We start from the raw sequence: 10534 nt of genomic DNA on the forward strand, positions 1-10534 counted from the left end.
TGAGTCTATCTATGAAGACGCTCCGCTCTCGCCGATCGTTCTTTGAGGAGGACGGTACGGTTTGCGCTCCCCGCGCGGGTCCCACTGTTGCCTAGACACGGCGGCGACTCGCATTTTGGGGTTCGAAATCGGATCTGACAGCGTGGGTTGGGACGGGCCCCGCCCTATCTCAGCTTTCACCTGCAGATCCAGTGTGCTGCGATTTCCAGTTCTGAGGAATTGGTATCGTTAAATAAAGAAAAATAAAAATAAAAGAGGAGCTTTTAAAAGGAGGCTTTTCTAATGCTGTTGCTAGTTAAATATTTACTGGACAGCTGAACATTATGAGAGTGAAAATAAAAAGAGTTTATTGGATGAAATATATCTAAAAAAACAGGAAAACTCTGTATCTCAGCCTCCTCGTCGGGGACTACTGGTTTTTCCCTATCTCCACACTGAGGTGTCGAGATCGTGGAATAAACCGGTTTCTATTTTATGTGTTTAATACACAAACGTCTAACTAGAGTAATGTTATGGGTATTAAGTATCATGGTATGACAGTGCCTTGGATTATGGAGACGCTTGCGAGCTTTCTCTCTCCCGAGTCGGCGTCATCATTTTTAACCCCGACGTTACCCACCAGCCATCTTAATAATAAATACAATTTTATTAGGCAGTACTGGTGGGTAAAGTATTTAAGGACATAGATGAATGTGAGGATGTCAGCATTGACTCTATTCGAGAATATATATATATATATATATATATATATATATGTTTATATGTATACGTTTTTCTGATATAAAAATAAAGAAAAAGAAAGATAAAAATGTCTGTTCTTCTGGACGCTCCGCTTCCAAGAAAACTAAACCTTTCAGCAGCGTTCCAGAGGTTTCTTCCTCACCAATCTATGTTCCTGAAACTGGCATAGAGTACAAAGAAGAAGACCTGATGCCGAGGCTATCAGGCTTCTAAGGGTGGTGCCCTCCGGGGTAGGGACGGTTTTGAGAAATCGTTTCTCCTTGGCGCCCTCTGGGGTGCGACTCTCTGAGGAGGGTCGCAGCGCTGCCAGTTCGGTTGTTCCCTGCCGGTTCGCTGCTAGGGCACCGAGGTGTTAGCGTCCCCATACGATCCTCCGAGGAGAGTCGTAGAGCAGTCAGTTCGGTCTCCCTGCCGGTTCGCCGTTTCAGGGTGCCGAGGTGCCTGCTTTTTCCTAGGATCCTCCGAGGAGGGTCGTAGGAACTAAGCTAGTTAGAGGTAGGCAAGATCTGAGGACTGTCGTCATCTCTAATAAAGCTTAGACAAGAAGTCCTGTCGAATGAAAAAAAAAAAAAAAAGAAAAGAGGGACGGTTTTGAGAAATCGTTTCTCCTAACGGCGCCCTCTGGGGTGCGACTCTCTGAGGAGGGTCGCAGCGCTGCCAGTTCGGTTGTTCCCTGCCGGTTCGCCGCTTCAGGGCGCCGAAGTGTCAGCGTCCACGTGCAATCCTCTGAGGAGGGTTGTAGAATGGTCAGTTCGGTTGTTCCCTGCCGGTTCGCCGCTTCAGGGCACCGAAATGGTTGTTCAATCAAATCCAGAGGCCAGTCTCGAGAGACTGGTTCCCTTATCGGAATTTCTGGCAGCGTGGAAACTTCTGCCAAATATTTCTCTATGGGTCCTGCACATAATAGAAAAGGGTTACAGAATTCAGCTCGGTTCTCGTCCGCCCAGATTTCAAGGAGTCCTCCCCACGGTGGTGGACTCACAGCAGGCTCTGGTAATGGAGCAAGAAGTACTGACACTTCTTTCGAAAGGGAGCTATAGAAAGGGTTTTTCCTCCCAGCAGAGTGTCAGGGTTTTACAGCCGTTACTTCATTGTTCCAAAGAAGGATGGAGGGCTGCGTCCTATTCTAGACCTGCGCCAGTTAAACAGCAGGGTTCAGAAACTCAAGTTCAGAATGCTTACACTCAAACAGATTGTATCACAGATTCAGTCCGAGGACTGGTTTGTCACAATAGACTTGAAGGACGCGTACTTCCATGTATCTATCCATCCTCATCACAGGAGGTTCCTAAGGTTCGCTTTCGGGGGCGAAGCATACCAATATCGGGTTCTTCCATTTGGCCTAGGTTTATCTCCCCGCAGTTTTACAAAATGCGTGGATGCAGCTCTGGCTCCGTTGAGACTCCAGGGCATCCGCGTATTAAATTACATCGACGATTGGTTGATTTTAGCTCAGTCAGAGCAGGTGGCAGTTCAGCATCGAGATGCTGTTCTGTCCCACATAAAGAGTTTGGGGTTGCGGCTAAACACCAAAAAGAGTGTGCTCCTCCCTGCTCAGAGGACCACTTTTCTAGGTGTAATTCGGGATTCGACCACAATGCAGGCATGCCTGTCTCCTGCTCGTATTTCTGCGATTCTCACAGCCGCAAAGAATGTGAAACTAGGCCAGTCACTCACTGTGAAACAGTTTCAGAGACTGTTGGGTCTCATGGCAGCTGCGTCCAACGTTATTAGTTTTGGCCTTCTGTACATGAGACCCCTGCAGTGGTGGCTCAGGACCAAGGGGTTTTCTCCGAGGGGAAATCCGTTCCGCAAGATCAAGGTCACGCGGCTATGCCTTCGTGCCTTGGCCTTGTGGAAGAAACCTTGGTTCCTCGCCCAGGGCCCAGTGTTGGGGGCTCCTTGTCGACACGTCACGCTTTCGACGGATGCTTCCCTCACGGGATGGAGGGCGGTCATGAGTGGCCGCTCGGCGCAAGGTCTGTGGCAGGACCATCAATGTTCCTGGCACATAAATCGTTTAGAGTTGATGGCGGTATTTCTAGCACTCAAATATTTCATGCCAGACCTGAGAGGCCATCACGTGTTGGTCCGCACAGACAACACTTCGGTGGTCTCCTATATCAACCATCAGGGGGGCCTGAGGTCACGTCACCTTTGCAAATTGGCCCATCAGATCCTCCTATGGGCCCAGGGGAAGTTACTGTCGCTCAAGGCGGTATATATTCCGGGGCGTCAGAATGTGGGAGCAGATATTCTGTCGAGACAGGGGCTGAGGCCCGGGGAGTGGAGACTTCACCCAGAAGTGGTGGAGTTCCTGTGGGAAAAGTTCGGTCGTGCTCAGGTAGACCTTTTCGCATCATCAGATTCAACCCATTGTCCCATGTGGTTCTCTCTAACGCACCCAGCTCCTCTCGGTCTGGATGCTATGGTGCAGGTGTGGCCGAGGCTGCACCTGTACGCCTTTCCCCCGATATCTTTGCTTCCGGGGGTTCTGGAGAGGGTTCGCCGAGAAGGGGCTCGTGTGCTTCTAGTAGCCCCTTATTGGCCGACCCGAGTTTGGTTCTCGGACTTGGTGTCTCTTCTGGACGGCTCCCCCTTGGAGATCCCAATCAGGGTGGACCTCCTGTCTCAGGCCGGGGGCACAATATTTCACCCTCGGCCGGAGTTGTGGAAACTGTGGGCCTGGCCTCTGAGGGGGCCAGGTTCAGGGAGACCGGTCTTTCGACCGATGTTGTAGAAACCATTCTTCAATCCAGAGCTCCTTCCACGAGAAGGCTGTATGCGCTAAAATGGAAACTTTTCACCACGTGGTGTGTTGAACGTCAGTTAGATCCTGTTAACTGCCCTGTTGGTTCAGTTCTTGATTTTCTGCAAGGTTTTCTCGGCCAGGTTATCTCCTTCCACCCTAAAGGTTTACGTGGCGGCTATATCTGCCTACCACACCCCTCTGGGGGTACTTCTATTGGGAGAAACCCTCTAATTACTCGCTTTCTCCGTGGTACATTGAGGTTGAGACCTGCACTGCACGCTAGAGCACCAGCTTGGGACTTGGCCATTGTACTCGAGGGTCTGGCTTTAGCTCCCTTCGAGCCCATCGAGGAGGTTTCTGAAAAGTTCCTCACTCTAAAGACTTTATTTCTCCTTGCTATCTCATCTATCAAGAGAATTGGTAATTTACATGCTTTGTCGGTTGCTCCTTCATGTCTGGAATTTGCACCTGGTATGGTGAAGGCATTTCTCTACCCCAGGCCGGGTTATATTCCTAAGGTTCCACTGAATTTTGGGGGCCCAATAGTGCTGCAGGCCTTCTATCCTCCACCCTTTAATACCCCTGACCAGGAACAGCTTAACCTGTTATGTCCAGTCCGGGCTTTAGATGCCTACGTTCACAGAGCTGCCCTGTGGCGTAAATCTTAGCAACTATTTGTTTGTTTTGGGTCACTCAAGAGAGGATGCCCTGCATCTAAGCAGGTTATGAGTAAATGGATAGTCAGGGCTATTTCATTGGCTTATGAAGCGGCCGGACAGCCTTCACCTATGGCTGTGCGGGCCCATTCTACTCGGAGTATGGCGGCCGCTATGGCCTTAATTTCGGGAGTTTCCCTTCTTGACGTGTGTAATGCGGCAGGATGGTCCTCTCCGCATACATTTGTCAGGTTTTATGACCTTGACCTCTCCACTCCTGGGGCGAGGTTGCTTGCTTCTTAGTGTGGGCAGGACCTCACACAGAACGGGCATTTGTCACTATGGCGTAGTGGGTATAGGGTTCCCACCGCGTCTCAAACGCAGCTCGAGTTCCCTTGAAAGGGAACGTCTCAGGTTACGTATGAAACCCTGGTTCCCTGATAGGGAACGAGACGCTGCGTTTGCCTGCCATACTTCCTGCATGCCCTGATCGACTTGCTTCAGGTTTTTCAGAAGCTATCGCGGTCTGATTTCAGGGTTGCTTTATAGTTTCCTGGTCTATGACGTCACCTATGTCGTAGCGGGCTTCCATTGGACTGATTTTACACGTGCTTCACGACGTAATCACGCAGAGCGTCCCCACCGCGTCTCAAACGCAGCATCTCGTTCCCTATCAGGGAACCAGGGTTACATACGTAACCTGAGACGTTAACATTAACAAACAATTAACATTCATAGTGCTATGAAATAAAAGGTGTATGAACTGAATCACTGTTACGCATAAATGTGTTTTACATAATATAACTCTTCCGACATCTTACGACAAGAAAATTTTCACTTTACCGATCTGATTCAGCTCAAATGCTTGACAAACGAGGAGGCGGATTTTGTTTTCTTGGAGTAGACGTGAATTGCACCCTCTCATAGCTAGCACAAAATAATTCATAATTACTAATAGCAAAACGAAAAAAACAACAACAAAGGAAAGTCCGTAACTGCGTGAATTAAAAGAACAAGTGTGCTGCCGTTACACGAACTATTGAAATGTCTTACCTGTCCAGCAGAAAAAAGCCGTTTCTGCGTCCGTTTTGAACCCCTTCAAGTCACGGAGTTCACGCCACCTTTCAAAAGCCCTGCCGATGTTTATTCTTGTTTTCGCGAGGGCACGGTTGCAGTCTCTTTTTTTCTCTACCCACTCAGAAGTCCGAATTCTTTTTGGTTTTACAACTGTTGAATCTACAGTTGTAACTGTTGAATCTACAGTTGTCACTGGTGATTGTCGATTCCTTTCTAGATCCACCATAATTTTAATTATTGTGCTATGAGAAAAGGCTAAAATGTCAACCTCCAACATGATCACATGCAATATAGCCTGCTTGCCGGGACTCCTTCTTCATGTGTACGGATGTGACGTAATGACGCAAAGACATGCTCGAATTTCCCGCGGAAACCCACCAGTACCACTGGAATTAAAAATATTACAAGCTAACCATTTTGAATCGAGAAAAGGTAAGCAGATATTTTTGAACACAGGATGATTATGTTTTTTATTATTATTATTATTTTGGATATTTTTAACTCAAAACAGTTATGAACTGCAGCTTTAATAAATTAAATTATTTAAAAACATATAAACTTGAGGCTTCGGACTTCTTTAAAATGAAAAAAATGGCTTTGTGTTTTTTATTAAAATACACCTTGCCTTGATAGTGATTTTATTGTCACAAATATAAATTTTTGGAACAAATAACCAACAATTTCTTTAAAATAAAAATTTTCTTGTGGGGAAAACAAAGGAATTAATTTACATGCTTTTAAACTTGCTTTTTAAATGGCACATGGTTTTCGGTAACAGGATTGAGAAAACATGCGTACATCTTCTGCTTAAACCTTGTAAAAAAATCAATAAAGTTGCCTGAGATTGACCAATACACATTTTGAGTAATTAAATATGTGTAGTATTAGATTAAATGTTGAAAAAGATTAAAAAAAAAAGTTTAATTTTGAAGACTTACAACAAGCAAATGTCACCCATTCGGACAGCAGGTACTGCAAGTACTGCAAACACAGCAAATACAGCAAGTACTGCAAACACAGCAAGTACAGCAAGTACTGCAAACACAGCAAGTACCGCAAGTACAGCAAGCACAGCAAGTACAGCAAGTACTACAAACACAGCAAGTACCGCAAGTACAGCAAGCACAGCAAGTACAGCAAGTACTGCAAACACAGCAAGTACAGCAAGTACTGCAAACACAGCAAGTACAGCAAGTACTGCAAACACAGCAAGTACAGCAAGTACTGCAAACACAGCAAGTACCGCAAGTACAGCAAGCACAGCAAGTACAGCAAGTACTGCAAGCACAGCAAGTACAGCAAGTACTTGAAGTACTGCAAACACAGCAAGTATCGCAAGTACAGCAAGCACAGCAAACACAGCAAGTACTGCAAACACAGCAAGTACCGCAAGTACAGCAAGCACAGCAAGTACTGCAAACACAGCAAGTACAGCAAGTACTGCAAACACAGCAAGTACAGCAAGTACAGCAAGTACAGCAAGTACTGCAAGTACAGCAAGTACTGCAAGTACTGCAAACACAGCAAGTACAGCAAGTACTGCAAACACAGCAAGTACAGCAAGCACAGCAAGTACAGCAAATACTACAAACACAGCAAGTACAGCAAGTACTGCAAACACAGCAAGTACAGCAAGTACTGCAAACACAGCAAGTACAGCAAGTACTGCAAACATAGCAAGTACCACAAGTACAGCAAGCACAGCAAGTACAGCAAGTACAGCAAGTACTGCAAGTACTGCAAGTACTGCAAGCACAGCAAGTACTGCAAGTACAGCAAGTACTGCAAGCACAGCATCACATCACATCAATTACAGCAGAACAGCAAGAACTGTAAGCCCAGCAGGGCAGCAAGCATTTAAGCACCAACAGCAGTGCAGAGCCAGAACAGCAAAAAGAGCAGAAATAGAATGTACATGAAGAACAGATAGGTTCAGAAGTATTATGGATGAAATGAAAACAAGCCGCTTTAGCGCAATGCAGAGCAAAAGATTAGAACAATACAGGAATCAACACAATTTGTTATACTCATCCAACACGGGGTTTGAACCCACAATCTGAATGGCTCGGGTTTAGTAAGACATGGTTTAGCAGACTGTGCCACTCAGAGGACGTACAGTCACAAACTGCAGAGGAGATCCTTTAATATAAGAATGAGCACACAAAACCAGGTTAGCCAGATTAGCATGCTAAGCTAGCTTAATGCTAATGTAGCTTATGGCGTGGTACATCCAATCCTGGAAAAATAGATATCCTCGGATTCGACATGACGCAAGGAATCGATAGACACCAATTTTATGATTTTGTGACAAACTGTTCACAAGTTACAGCCTCTGAACCAATTATGGGTCGACCTTGTTAAGTTTGCGACATCATAACTTTTGTTTTTCCAGTATAGCAAAAAGATCGGGAACAGTATTTCTATGCGGCTCGGTCTGAAGATCATTTGAGCAAATTTTGGACAATTTTGGACAAATTTTGAAGGAGGAGTAGCGAAAAAACTGTTTTACATTCGCTCCAATATGGCGGCCAGTCACAATGTTGAAAAATAACATATGAGATATCGTTGATTCGGCATAAGCCAAGGAATATATTGACATAAATAAATCAAATTTAAAGCAATGTTAGCAAAAGTTATAAGCATTTTAAAAAAAAAAACAATAATATCTCTGGAACACTAGGTGGCGCTGTGATGATCCATACCAAATTTGGTGAAGAAATTTCAAATAGTTTAAAAGATATTGCAAATTATGACAAATTTCAAAATGGCGGACACGTGGTACATCCCATCATGGCAAAATCGATATCCACGGATTCGGCATGATGCAAGGAATCCATAGATACCACAATTAGGATTTTCTGACAAACTGTTCACAAGTTATTGGCCAAAATAGCAATTCTTCATATCTCATGACCCGTAGGTGGCGCTATTCCCAACTTTGGCATGGAACCTCAGAACATACTTCCGATGAGGTGTACTAATTTTCGTTTCAATTGATCAAACTTTGGCCGAGATACAGCCTCTTAGCCAATTTTGGGTGGACCTCGTTAAGTTTGCGACACCATAACTTTTGAACAAAGATGAATAAAAAAAATCGGGAACAGTACTTTTATGCGGCTCATTCCGAAGATCATTTGTGCACATGGTTGGAGAAAACTGGAGAAAATTTGAAGGAGGAGTAGCGAAAAAACTGAATACTGTACATTTCAAAATGGCCACTATTGTAATGGGCGGGGTCTTACTGTAAGGTATTGGTTGTACTCAGCATGATGAGGGGAATCAGGTGTACCAAGTTTCATGTCTCTAGATCAAAGGGTTCAAAAGTTATAACCATTTCAATGTTCAAATTTTGAACTGGTGGTGGTGCTATAGAGTTGGTCCTAGAGGGTCAAAAATTGGTCCAATTACTATTCATTAGCATCACTACAAGTGTGCCAAATTTCATCATTTTCCTACTTACGGTTCATAGGGCTGCCATAGACTCCCATTTGCGGAATAATAATAATAATAATAAATATAGCTGCAACCAGCAACACGGGGCCAAGCCCAGGAAGGCACCGCAAGCAGAACAAGTACCTTAAAGGAGAACTCCGGGCAATTTTTAAGTTAATCTTGATCGTTAGACCTTTGTGAGTACTGACTATAGAAAAAAAAACGAACCGGATTGGTGCTTGCTACGCGGAGCTGCGACCGCGAATGCCCAGAGCTCCCACCCAGCTAAAACGGCAGCTATGGGGGCATCGACATAAAGAGCGTTTTTGAGCCTCGTAACAGACACAAAATGCAATTAAAATTTCTGTCCAACATGAACAGGGACCCTACATGTGAACAAGATGCGTTTAGCAACTTAGCCATTGTTTCAACTCACCTAAATAGTCTTTTAGACGGCAAGCTTTAGTCTCGCGCTGCAGTCCCGTGCTGTAGCCGGAAAAGGTAAACAATGTCCAGGTGGGAGGAGCGTTGATCATGTGCGACGAGTCTTCGTACATGGAATGGCATTTTTCTTCAAACGGCCCCGCTGTGTTGAGTGTGTGTAGTCATCCTTGTCAAAGTGTTCACTGCAAATGCGGTAATCTTTAGCGCGTAGTACTTCTACGGGAGTTTGCACATCAAGTTGAAATACAACTAGCCACAAACTGCAGAATCTCGAGGTCATGGAAAGGAAGACGATGAAAATTTAAGCTCTTATATTTTCGCATTCTGTTGTCACAATTCGGAAAGGCACAAACACGAACCATTTCTTCTTCACTTGTAAGCAACTCTGATCATAACTCGTCGCACATGATCAACGCTCCTCCCACCTGGACATTGTTTACCTTTTCCGGCTACAGCAAAGGGACTGCAGCGCGAGACTACAGCTTGTCGTCTAAAAGACTATTTAGGTGAGTTGAAACAATGGCTAAGCTGCTAAACGCATATTGTTCACATGTAGGGTCCCTGTTCATGTTGGACAGACATTTTAATTGCATTTTGTGTCTGTTAAGAGGTTCAAAAACGCTCTTTATGTCGATGCCCCCATAGCTGCCGTTTTAGCTGGGTGGGAGCTCTGGGCATTCGCGGTCGCAGCTCCGAGTAGCAAGCACCAATCCGGTTCGTTTTTTTTTCTATAGTCAGTTCTCACAAAGGTCTAACGATCAAGATTAACTTAAAAATTGCCCGGAGTTCTCCTTTAAGTACAGCAAGCACAGCAAGTACGGCAAGCACAGCAATTACAGCAAGTACAGCAAGCACAGCAAGTACAGCAAGTACAGCGAGCACAGCAAGTACAGCAAATACAGCAAGCACGGCAAGTACTGTAAGCTCAGCAGCGCAGCAATTACAGCAATTACAGCAAGTACTGCAAGCACAGCAAGTACTGCAAGTACAGCAAGTACTGCAAGCACAGCAAGTACTGCAAGTACAGCAAGTACTGCAAGCACAGCATCACATCACATCAATTACAGCAGAACAGCAAGAACTGTAAGCCCAGCAGGGCAGTAAGCATTTAAGCACCAACAGCAGTGCAGAGCCAGAACAGCAAAAAGAGCAGAAATAGAATGTACATGAAGAACAGATAGGTTCAGAAGTACTTATGGATGAAATGAAAACAAGCCGCTTTAGCGCAATGCAAAGCAAAATATTAGAACAATACAGGAATCAACACAATTTTTATACTCATCCAACACGGGGTTCTAACCCACAATCTGAATGGCTCGGGTTTAGTAACACATGGTTTAGCAGACTGTGCCACTCAGTGGACGTACAGTCACAAACTGCAGAGGAGAGGGTTCAGTATAAGAATGAGCACACAAAAGCAGGTTAACCAGAT

Source organism: Siphateles boraxobius, unplaced genomic scaffold (assembly GCF_051911475.1).
Source record: "Siphateles boraxobius isolate OS27281-9 unplaced genomic scaffold, OSU_SipBor_1 31, whole genome shotgun sequence".
In the NCBI taxonomy this organism is placed as follows: domain Eukaryota; kingdom Metazoa; phylum Chordata; class Actinopteri; order Cypriniformes; family Leuciscidae; genus Siphateles; species Siphateles boraxobius.